The sequence below is a fragment of the Lycium ferocissimum genome, chromosome 1, assembly GCF_029784015.1.
Source record: "Lycium ferocissimum isolate CSIRO_LF1 chromosome 1, AGI_CSIRO_Lferr_CH_V1, whole genome shotgun sequence".
NCBI lineage: Eukaryota > Viridiplantae > Streptophyta > Magnoliopsida > Solanales > Solanaceae > Lycium > Lycium ferocissimum.
The window spans coordinates 55,309,336-55,322,789 of record NC_081342.1 but is presented as its reverse complement, the minus strand read 5'-3'; positions in this window follow the sequence as shown (position 1 = coordinate 55,322,789).

Genomic DNA, 13,454 nt, shown 5'->3' with positions numbered 1-13,454 from the left:
GGGTTCTATCCTTTCATTTACCATTAGAGACCCTTTAATTAATCATGGAACCTAACACTATGATGGAATGAACAAGGTGAAGGGTTGAGAGTTACCTCTGAAGAGTGTTTTAGCCCTAGCCTTAGAATTTCGCTACAGGAGTTCTTGGAAACTGTTTTGGAGTTGTGTGGGGAATGGGTCCAGAATAAAGAATATAAAACACGAATTCTGCCTCGGCGGTCACGCTAAAGCGGCAAGCCTCCGCTACGGCAGACCTCATTAATCCCTGGCTTCCTGTGGCGGCGAGCCTAGCACCGCTATGACGGACCCTCGGCAGTATCCCGTTTAGACCGATAGCTCGGCTTTTCCACCCGATGGCTCGGCTTTTCACCCAAAAATTCCAACACCAATCTGAGGCCCTATAGACACAAACAAAACATGCACATATACATAAAAATGTGCTACAGACTCACTCGCTGCCTCTGAACTCCCAACGAAGGTCTAGTTTACTAAGTCACCCCTCCCCCCCTCCCCCCCCCCCGCGCCTCATGCCATAACAACCTAGCCGGTTGTTACATCAGATACCAATTAAACACCCGTTCATCCCCGAATGGACAAGGAAGAGAAACAAGGGAAAAGGTACCTGACTGAGTGAAAAGCTGGGGATAGTTATTGCGCATATCAGATTCGGTCTCCCAAGTAGCTTCCTCAATGGGATGATTTTTCCACTGAACCTTCACTGACGCTATCTTTTTCGACCTCAGCTTACAAACCTCTGTATCTAGAATATCAATAGGCTCTTCCTCATAAGACAAATTCTCATCCAACGAGATAGAATCCCTACGAATGATAAATGAACCATCACCATGATATCTCTTTAACATAAAGACATGAAACACCGGATGAACACCTGATAAACCTGGAGGCAAAGCCAACTCATAGGCTATATTCCCCACACGACTAAGAATCTCAAACGGACCAATGAATCTAGGACCCAAACCTCATCACACCCTTCATGGATGAGACTTTTAACAAAACTTGTTCTCCAACCATGAACTCAAGATCTCGGACCTTTCAATCCGCATATTCCTTTTGTCTACTCTGAGCCGCCAAGAGCTTTTCCTGAGTCACCTTAACCTTATCTAATGAATCGCTGAAAAGATCAGTACCCCATGGCCTTACCTTAAATGCATCAAACCACCCGATAGGAGACCTACATCTCCTCCCATAAAGAGCCTCAAACGGGGCCATATCAATGCTCGAGTGGTAACTATTGTTATATGCAAACTCTACCAATGGTAAGAACTGATCCCAATGGCCACCGAAGTCAATCACACAAGCTCGGAGCATATCCTCTGAGACATGAATAGTCCGCTCAGACTGGCCATCTATCTTAGGGTGGAAAGCTGTACTAAGGTCCAATCTAGGGGCCAAATTAGACTGCATCACCTTTCAAAATAGGGATGTAAATATCGTGCCTCTATCGGATATGATGGAAATAGAAACCCCATGCAAGCAAACAATCTCTCGGAGATAAATCTGGGCCAACCGACGAGCAAAAGATTGGTAATCCGTCAACAATGACCCAAATCGAATCAAACTTACCCAAGGTTTCGGAAGAGTCCTTGCTATCCTCTCTTACCTCTATGGGCGTCCAACAATGACCCAAATCGAATCAAACTTACCCAACAATATCAGGCTTTTCGGAAGACCAACACGGTACATCTTGGTAACCGGGTCCATGGAATATCTCTCTATCGCCAAATTGTCTTAATCGAATCATTAACACTGCGGAATGGGCATCCTCGATCAAGGCCTCCTTATCAATCAAGGCCTCGCCCCGGCCTCACAACGCAAGATTTTATAGTGAATTTTACTCAAACTCGCATCCTCGAACTGTCTAGCTTTAATCTACTCAAGAAACGATAATCTCGCCTCAACACAAGCCAACACTCTACCCGAATCAGACACATCGAGCCTCAAGAAAATGTTAGCTAGAATCTGAACCTCTTTAGCCAACGGACGCTCTGACACAATCAAACGAGCCAAACCCATGCTAGTTGACTTCCTGCTCAAGGCTTCTGCCACCATATTTGCCTTGCCAGGATGATACAAGATAGTAATATCATAATCCTTAAGCAACTCCATCCATCTCTACTACCTAGAATTAAGATCCCTCTGAGTAAACGCATGCTGGAGACTGTGATGATCAGTAAATACCTCACAACGAGCACCATAGAGATATTGCCTCCAAATTTTCAACGAAAAAACCATAGCTGCCAACTCTAAGTCATGAGTAGGATAGTTCTTTTCATGAATCTTCAGCTATCTGGAAGTGTCACAACCCAACCCGCCATAACTGGCACCCATCTAAATCCTAGTGGGCGAACCAATATACAAGGCATCTATCCATTCAATCCGATTTTATATTAACCAAGATAAATAATTATTACTCATTTAACAACAAAAGAACAAGGTAAATCATGCCATAAATGCTGACATAAGTGCGGAAGTTCTAACTATTCAATCCCCAAAATCCAAAAGTCATCGTACAGGACTCTAAGCTAAAAACATGTCTAAGAATCTGAAGTCTAAAAATTTAGTAATCCATAATGTCCAAAGTACGAAGAGACATCATAGCAAGAAGATCTTCGAGCGGCCTGGCATGGGAAGAAGCTCACCCTAAAATCTATCGACAATTATCCTCCACGTTAAATGTGAGGACGAGCAACGGTCTCTCGTATCAAAATCTACACTCGAAGAATGCGACGATTTATTAGTGCAAACACTATGTACCGGTAGATATCATAGGCCGACTAAGATTAGTATCATGCATATTTCATAAAATCGATAGAATAAAACAAACCAGTCAACAGTCATGAATATCAATAAATCACAACAAGTCAATAAAGAATAGTCACAATCAAATCACCAAGATGTCAAGCATCACAATCACGTAAGTCGCACAACGGAAATAAGTTTACCACAATAACCTCGCTCGTTATACATACTCTTAGCCGATGTCTTAGCTCGGTAGCCATGACACGGTGGGAATCCATGGTGTCCATGTACCACTCGTTAGGAATACCCCTCGGACCCGAGCACAAACCTCCGCCCCAGAACGAATCTCGATCGCGGGACATATCAAAGTACCTCTTTCATTTTCGGAACGATCCTCGGACCACGAGCTCATAATCTAGGTCACATGAGTGCCTTTCCCTACCTCTTACAGAACGGTGTTTCTTACCTTTCCAATATCAAGAATCAACTCATCATTTCATGTCACAATACTCTTGAGAAGATTATATTAGCTTCTCATCACAACATATCCACTGTAGATTTACTCACACAAGAATAATGGCATGGAGCCTACACAATCAATCGATCACATTCACATAGGAGTTAACCACACAATACCATGCATGAAAACTAGACATGCTTTCTCCTAAGGAGATCACCAAACATACAATCAACTAACCAAAGTCTAACTTAAGTAAACCGTAACCTACCTAAAAGTAGAGCTGGAACACACAGGTTACTCTACTATAGTCTTTCCTTTTGTCAAAGCCTCAATACGTTCACGGTCTAAAAATAGAAGGCTCAATGAGTCACATTGCTCAATTTACAAACACCAAAGAAAGAACACCATTCCCTTTCCCCATTCTAAGGGTGTATGATTTTCTAGGTGATAAACAACCTATCAAGGCCCCTAGTATTCATTTACCATCAATTTATACAACATTCTATCAAACATTCCCATTACAAACAATTTTTTATGGCAAAGACACCATTTTTATAGAACCCTAGGTCTCAAATCACTTAGTTTACTATTCTAAATGTTCAATTTATGACAAATAACAACTAATCAATCCATTTACATGATAAATAAGCAATAATAACCCCAAACCATAAAGTTTAGAAGGTTTATTCACATTCTAGGGTTTCTACTTCACTTTCATCAATTAAGACCCATGAAGATGATTACAATAAGGAAGGGAAAGGGAATGATAGAATGAAAAGCAATGGAACTTACCTCTCAAGGGTATCTTGCCCTAGCTAGAAAATTCACTCTAGGTGCTTGTTGAGAAGTGTGTTGGTGTTTTGTGAGAAGAAAAAATAAAACTAAGTATATAAAATTCGGGTTACTGTTTTACGTCTACCGCAACGGCAGTCATCACGACGCTACAGCGGTCACTTGACCGCTATAGTGGTCCCAAAGGAAACCGCTTGACCGCTATGGCAGTCTTATTACTGCTATCGCGGTACCTCCATAGCGGTCCAACTTCTACCAAAGCGGCCACCAAGGACATGGATAGCCGCTGGCAGCGGTACCGCCGCAGCTATACACCCACCGCTGCAGCGGTCCATTTTGGGTACTGAGCTCGACCTTTGACCAGTTTTTCCCCTATCACCCCAGATTTCATCCAAGGCCTCAAAAACACAACACAAAATATGCACACATACAAAAAGACGCCCTACGAATCTACCGCGGCCTCAAAATTCCCAACGGAGTCCTAATTACCCATAACGACCAGAATGGTCGTTACAGGAAGCATAAGTAATCACCTTCTTTTCCTACATTAAAACAACACCCAAACCAGAACGAGAAGCGTCACAAAAAACCACAAATTCCTTGCCCTCTACGGGCAAAGATAGAATAAGAGTTATAGTCAATAGAGTCTTGAGCTTTTGGAAGCTCTCCTCACACTCTTTGGACCACTGAAAAGGTACCTATTTCTGAGTCAAACGGGCCAAATGCGAAGCAATAGAAGCAAACCTCTTCACGAACAGACGGTAGTAACTGGCCAACCCCACAAAGCTGCGAATCTCTGTTACTGATGTAGGCCTAGCCCAATCTCTTACTGCTTCAATCTTTCTAGAATCAACGATAATCCCTTCCTTCGAGACCACATGTCCCAAGAAGGACACAGACTCAAACCAAAACTCACACTTAGAGAACTTGACATACAACTCCTTCTCTCTCAGCAACCCAAGAACAACCCTCAAGTATCTTTCATGATCTTCTTTACTCTTTGAATACACTAAAATGTCATCAACAAACACTATCACAAATGAGTCTAAGTATGGCTTAAAAATGCCATTCATCAAATCCATAAAGTCAGCTGGGGCATTAGTAAGCTCGAAAGACATAACCAAAAACTCATAATGTCCATACCTGGTCTGGAAAGCTGTCTTGGGAATATCCTCTGCCCGAATTTTTAACTGATGATAGCTCGATCTTAGATCAATTTTTGAAAACACAGAAGTCCCTTAAAGCTGGTCAAACAAGTCATCAATACGAGGGATGGGGTATTTATTCCGAATGGTGACTTTATTTAACCGGCGGTAACCAATGCACATCCACATAGTTCCATCTTTCTTTTTCACAAACAAAACAAGAGCACCCCACGGGGAGACACTCGGATGGATGAAACCCTTACTAAAAAGATCCTGCAGTTGTCCCTTTATTTCCCTCAACTCTGTTGGTGCCTTCCGATATGGAGGGATAGATATAGGGTGGGTCTCTGGCTCTAAGTCAATGCAAAAATCAATGTCATGGTCCAGTGGCATGCCCCACAATTCTATGGCAAATACCTGCCCAAACTCATGTACCGCAGGAACTAACTCAAGAGATGGACCGTCAACACTGGTATCACGGATATGTGCCAAATAAGCCAAGCACACCCTATCTACTAACTTCTTTGCACGAATAAAGGAAATGATTTTCTTTGGGGAGAAACTAAGGTTACCCTTCCACTCAAGTCTAGGCACCCCAGGCATAACTAAGGTGACTGTCTTGGCAATGTTAACACCTAATTTTCACCTCATAAAACGCGTATTTTAATTTTCAAAATTTTTAAGTCCAAGATAGAGTAAGGATGCCCTTAAAAAATTAAAAATTTAAAAATCCCGAGAAAATTACAAAAATTGACGTTTAATTATTATTTTCATAAAAATTAACAATTACAAGAATATTATGAGTTACTTACTTTCATAAATATAATTCAAAAGAAAATACGTATCTTGCTCCGTCTAACTCGGGAAAATCGTTAATTAAGACGACGTATGAATTACGGCTCATTTTTTACCTCATTTTTCACATTCTTAGATATTAAAATAAACATTCCACCTCCACTCTCATTTTCCCCACCCCGACTCCTCTTCTTCCTTCTCAGGCGATAATGGTGATTCCCTAGGGTTTCTTTAGCAATCAAAATCTACGGCGTTTCGTGGCTGATTTTCGCTGAATTTTTGAAGGCTTTTATCCTTTGTCTTGTCTTATCATGGTTCCCAGGTTTAAATTTGTGATTTCGCGATTATTTGGGCTCGAATTAAGTCGTTAATTGGGATGTTGCTCAGATTCTCTAAATACGTGGTTGCCATGGGCGGAACCAAGAGTTCCTAGCCAACTTGTGCACCACGTACTATAAACAGGGGACCTAGAGTAATTTCCCAAAAGACTTTGTACAATTCGGGTACTATTTTAGGATTTCTATCCTATATGTACAATGAATACGTTGGATGTACTGGTTTTTTGTCCTATTGGTGACTAAGTGTACTATCTTAGTATTTTGCTGATTCATTTGATTTTTATTTGGATTTTAGGATATAAATTTGTTATATTTTGTGATATGTCTTTGTTTTATGATTGGTAGTAGTATAATCGGTATAACTTGTTGACGAATTTCTTGAGTTGTTATTGAAAATTTGAATTTATTTTTCGAATTAGGTTGAAAGAGGGTGGGTGGGGGGGGGGGGGGGGGATGTGTTGGGATGGGCTTTTTCCCATGATTTTTCCCTAAAACCTATTTGGCTACTCCTATAAATAGAAAGAGATGGCCATTAGAAGAGAGGTTCCCTTTTTTTTTTTTTTTTGAAAAAAATAGAAAAATCCTAAATTGTGAAGAATCATATATATATATATATATATCTCATTCCTTATATACTCCTGGATATACTACCTATATACAAAAAAAAAACTGTTGATATATCACTATTATCAAAAGAAGAACAATACTAATATATACTTTATATATATGCTATTCAAAATATATACAATATATGAGAAAAATTCAAAACAAGTCTTTGCTTTAAAGAATCTTGGGTGATGGTCTTTGAAGTTGTGATCCAATCTCTCATATTTGATCTTTTGGTTGCCCAATAAAAAGGTATTATCCTATTTCTAGCTTCTCGCTTTTGTTATTCCTCGTTTTCATATTGTTTTTGATATGCTTGTCCCTATCTGACTTTTTGTCTTGTTTTCTCTCTTGGTAGTCTTTTCTTTCGGAAATTTTAAGATTACCGCCCTACCTTTCAAGGTGGGGGTAAGTTTCGCGTACACTCTACTCTTCCCAAACCTCATATTGTGGGATTCCACTGGGCATGTTGTTGTTGTTGTTGTATCCTATTTCTAGCCTTTTTCTTTATTTCCTGTTTCAACTTGTTTGGTGTATCGTCTGCCTGTGTTTGATTTCAAAGCTACTTTAAGTTTTCTATTTTGAAGAACTTAGTATTTACATCTATTTGTATATGGTTTTAAGTCTATTTTGATATAAGCCTTGTTTGGGTACTGTTTCATTAAAACATCAAGGTTGTCATGACATAATGTTGATATAATGAAGTTCAATTTTTTTTAAGTGATTAACTATTGAGTATTAAGGTTTACTAGGTTAAAATGGGTTAGGTGTTAGCTTTGGATCTTGTTTACTGTCTCATTTGTTAGTCTTAAGAGGCTGGGATGATATCCTTCTATTTTTTAGACTATTTGGTTGCTGTTTCTGTAGTTCCTGAGTACCCTTAGTCCTGTTATGGTTATTTAGTTCACTTTCTAGTTTGTTGGATGGTCTTTAATAAAGTATGGATCACTTGGTTTGTTTTATAGATGTCTGCCATATGTTTATCATCTAAAAGCTGTTTAGAGTTTTAAAGTAAGCCTATGTTCTTGTGTCCATTAATTATTAGTAGTTAAGTTCTAGTCTAAATGGTATCTTGAAGTGATATAAACATATCTGAAATGGTTAAGTGATCATCAAATAAGAACTGGCTTCAAAAAATGAACTTAAGTCTTTATTCTCTTTTGAAAAAAGTGACTTGTTTATGTATACCTCTGAGGTTTTGTTTGAATCTACCTTGTGTGTTAATTTCAAGTGATCTTCTAAGATTATTTAAGTTGAGAAAATAACTTTAAAACCTCAGAATATGATGCTCATACCTTTATTTATGCATATTTGAACTTGAAAGACACTTAAACCTCTGCTTGCTTGGTATTATGTGTGCTGGAACTTGTTTTCATTCTTTTGAGATTATTTTCTTTTCAAATCTGTAAAGAATGACTTCCCAATCCCCGATTCTCCTTTACTTGGCTTAAGTGACATGTTAAGATCATAAGAAAGGGATTTCTTGCTTGTCTTTATGAATGTTTTGCCTTATTTGGCATGCATTTGTCATTCTTAAACTTGGCTAGACATCTGAGAGGTGGAAATGATCCTGTCTACTTGCTTGAGGAACACTAGAATGGTTAAATGTGGATTAAAGACTCTAAAAAAATGGAAGAATTTGTCTAAGAATAGGAACTGGATAAGTCTATGACTTGTCTAGTTGGTCCATCAGAATGACTTGAGTCTCTTTAGGTCTTGTGTGTGTATCAATCATTCATTTGAGTCATTGCTGATATATTTTGTGAGTTTGCTTTGACTAGATAAGTTCTAAATACCCATCTTGCTTGCCAAACCATGTTGACACTAATAAAAACTAGAATTTAACCTCAAAATATAACTGAGCATAGTGATAGTTTCATGACCTTCCTTTTTTATTTTCTTATGTTTGATCCTGCAACTTGCATATGCTATCCTATTGGCTGTAATACTCTTGAGTATATCACTTCGTGACCTAGGACAGTGGCATGAACCTCCTTTGAGACTTGTAATTATTTTCCGTGTGAATTTTCCATCACTTGTGACTTGCTTTGACCCTCCTTGACCTTGACTCATGTTTATTCCTAAGAATAGTCTTATATTCCCTCCTATTCTTGCGAATTTGTTGGTTCTGATTTGACTATCTCTTATATCTTAGTTGAACACTATTTTGATCCTGTATTTGTGATTGAATCCGTTTGTTCAAATCCTGAAGTAAAAAAGTGGGAATGGCAGCTTAAGGCTCTCTCTTAATGTTCTCTATAAGACTGCTTGTATGTTGAGGCAATTTTTTGTAATTAGCTGAGCCCTTATGAGCTCTGAATAAACTTAAACTAAGATATAGAGACCTAAGGGATCATGGTAAAGCTGTACCCTGTAACACTAGACACTTTGAGTTTACTTTGGGTTTGATGATCATGTTTTGTCATCCCTTTACTATCTAGATTGCTAAAAATATGATACAAAACTAGTACTAAGTCCTTTACAACTTGGTTTATGGCTAATGTATTTACAGTTCTTTGTGAAGATGGCCTTTAGTCATGTTTGGAAGCTGATTTGTAATTTGAAATTATGAAAATTGCTTAAGTATCATTACTGTTTTGAAAGCAGGAACTGAATGATTCTTATGACCCATCAAGCTTGATTGAGTATTCTAATAGGGTTGAAATGATTTAGTATATAACTTATAGGACCTTGAGATTACAAATTGTTAATATGGGAGTCAAAGTGGGAACTTGTTTTGTTAAAATGGAGCCTAATCAGTTCTTCAATGCTTATGTGTGCTTAGTTGAAGTCTTAAGAGTTGAAATAACAAAAAGATTAGAAATTCCCTTTTGTTTTGACACTTACTCCTATTTTGAATTATTTAAGCCATACAGGGATTAAAAGGAACCAATTTTTGACCTTGAAGTGATAAATTGTGGCTATATGCTATCTTGAACTTGGCATTGTCTTGAATCCATTTGGTTGTTCTAGAGAAAAATTGAGTTTGCTATTTGCTAAACAAGACTAAAATCGACTAAAATTGTACGAAACAAATCTGTTTGACTTAAAGATTGGGGATTGTGCTATAACTTGCAATTTTGCTTATTTTCCCAAGTCTGGAAATTTGAAGCTGAGTGAAATTCATTCCTGTGTCAAGACTGATATTTGTGATTCTTGTTAAGTGTTGTAATGCAACCTGAATTAGCTATTGAAGTTGAAATTATGAATGTTGTTTTGCCTACCATTGATCACTAAGCTTACTTAATTAATAGATTACTAAAACTGTAAAAGCAGAATTTTAAACCTTTTGTGAAAGTGTGTGTCCTTTGGTTCACTTGATTGCTTGTTTTGGACCCTATATTTGGATGAAGTTCCTTTAATAGTGATTAAGACTTGATTAGTAAACTGATTCTGGACAAAACATGTACTTGGTACAACATGTAGTGTTTACGGAACTCTGTGAAGGTTCAACTTTCCATTTATTTAGATCTTTCCTTACATAACACCATGAGGTGTCTCTGTTTGCTTCAAAAAATGCATTACATTTGGTTCTTTTTTTTTGAAAATTTAAAACTAACTTCAAAAAGAAGAAGAGATTATGTGTGTGAACTATTTAAACCATTTGTGTGCTTACTTGCCTCACTTCTCCCTGGTTGACTGTTTCTTTTGTTGTGACACTTAGAATCTATGAATACCTTACAAAACTGGTCACCTTTGGTTTGTTTTAGCTTGACTTAACCTGTGCCTAGGGACTTTGTGTGCATTATTTTGACCTATTGGTATCTCTAAATACAACTGAGAATGAAGACTTGATATTTGAACTAGAAATGTTGAAAAGGTAAACTGAAAATATTGTTTGCAACTGTGCTCATGAAAACAGTGTATTAATCCCCTCAAATTGGAATTTTGAAAATCTCTATGTTTTTCTAAGAGTTGCTGTCATTTTAGGCTAGATTAATCATGAGCTTCTTGACTTAGAAACTGCCTGATTAATTGAGTTTTGGGATGCTGATTTGCTTAGCTTAAACTATGGATCTTTTGCTATATTTTTTTTTACTGAAATATTGCTTGATTTACTTGCCTAAAGCTTGCCATTTGAAGAGGTACACTTGCTTACCTATTAGTATGTGTCATTGTTGGGTTTTAAGTATTTTCTGGGAGTTTGATGTTATTTCTAGATAGTGTTAATGAGTTATTTTGAAGGAAGAATATGGAGAACATATAGTGTATATGGAGGGTATGCCTCCCTAAGGGGTTTTGCTCTCTCTATATATAGGTATATCACCTAGTATATCTTGAATATCACTGTCCTACACTTAGAAAAAATCATGCTTGCTTCACAGTTTGGGCCTGGGCATCAGTTCGGCCGAGATTCATTTTAAATTTTATCCTTTTGGCATAATTGTCCCCTTCCCTAGATAGCTAGTAATTATGGGCCTGGCCCAATTGTTTTGTAATTTAATTTTTGGCCATGTAATTTAATTTATGTCCCTAAGATTGAGTACTAATGTATTGTATACCTTTTATTTTGTAAACCTCCCCATCCATTGGTGGGTCCAATGAGACCCACCAACTCATTTAGATCGAGTCAACCTCAACCATGGACGAGTTAAGCATTGGAGCGGATTTGGAGCGGAATAAGCTTAAATTGCATTATTTTTTCTGTTGGGCTTGGTAGGCCCAACCCCTTCACTTGATATTATCTATTTGACATTATATGCTTATTGAAACCCTTTACTAATTGTCACAAAATTAGAGTTGCTAAAAATCATTTCCAAATAACAAGAATTGATTTTTGATAAATAATTGGCGTGCAAAAGTGATTCTTGGGACAAAAACGGACTTGTGGGTAGAAATGGGCATTTTTCAAACTTAAAAAATATATAAATTTTGGACATTGAGGACTTGGAAATTTATGGACATTGAGATAAATTGGGACCGTACATATGGACAATTTGGACAAATGGACACAAAATGACCTTGGGCTGATATTGGACTAAAGGAATACAAAAATATATAATATAAAAAATACGATTAGAATACGGACTATAATAGTATGCCTAAAAGTATTTTCCATACTAAAAAATATTTTTTTCAAAACTATTTTGGGTGGACTTACGTAGAGTCCTACTTAGGTTAAGAGCCTTCGGGTATTAGCCTAAGTGTTCTAATCCGACACCCAATTTTGGGCAGAATTTTACTACTTTCGTTTCTTGAAATATGAAGTATTTTATATGAAAGACTAAACTCTTTCACTGCGGGAATACAAGCTAAAACATTTTTTCACTATAAATAACTCATATCTACAAAGGCATACTATTAGAACCCGTAGGTCAACCGTATTTTACGGATCTTTAATACCGAGGTGCCTAGTACCTTCCCCGGGGGATCACCAGAACCCTTACCCATACTTTGGTTAGATTAGGATTCTTTTAAAATTTAATCGTTTTGAATTAACCCTTTTCGAACCGGTTTTCCTAATTTCCTAAAAATTAGGTGGCAACTATAAAATAAGTCCATTTAGAGCACCATCTACGTAGAAGTATACTTTTTTCTTTTCCCTGTACGATTGACAACCGTACTTCCCCGGGACACTTTCCTTTTTAAATGAGGCAAGTGCAAATACGAATAGGAAAATATAGAACCGCTACAGGCATAATAGTCTAGAATTGCGTGGTAAGGAGCTAGCCAACTCATTCCCAGAATGAGATCAAAATCTACCATGTCTATAATCACTAAGTCAACCTCGGTGTCATACCCCATAAGTGCGACAGTACAAGATCGAAAGACTCTATCTACAACCACAGAGTCTCTAACTGGAGTAGATACATGTATAGGGCCATCAAGTAAATCATAGACCATATCAAGACCCATAGAGAAATATGTAGACAATGTAGAACCCGAGTCAAACAATACAGAAGCCATCCGGTGACAGACTGAGATGTTACCTGTAATAACTACATCTGAGCCTTCAGTCTCTGTCCTGCCAGGAAAGGCATAACAATGAACCCGTCCGCCAGTAGCCTGCGAACTATTGCAATCACCCTGCCTTGTCTGGGCTCCGCCCCTGCCAGGCTTAAGTCCACCTCTACCAGTTTGAAACCCGCCTCTATTAGGCTGGTTGCCACCTCTACCGGTCGTGTGACTGCCACGCCCAGACTAAGTGCGATTACCCCCATAAGATCCTTCCCCTCAACCTGATGTTAGAGCTCTGGGAGCTTGAAACTGAGTACCCAGGCCACCTTGCCTAAGTATGGGACAATTTCTCTTAAAATTCCCCGTATCACCGCACTCTAATCATCCGCAGTCTAATGTCGGACACTGAACAGAAACGGACGAAGCCGAATAACCACCATAATCAGGAGCTCTGCTCAACGAACCCCCGGGCTGACTGGAATAGTGCCGAATAGTGCTGACTGGCCGCTAATGGGACCCCAACTGTAGCCTGCATGGCTGACTGAACAGGGCGTCCCGAAAAGACCGGGGAACCCTGGCCCTTGAGAAAGAGCCACTGAAACTACCACCCTTTCGGGCCTTTTTCTCTGCATACTTATTTTAACTGTCTTACCTCACACC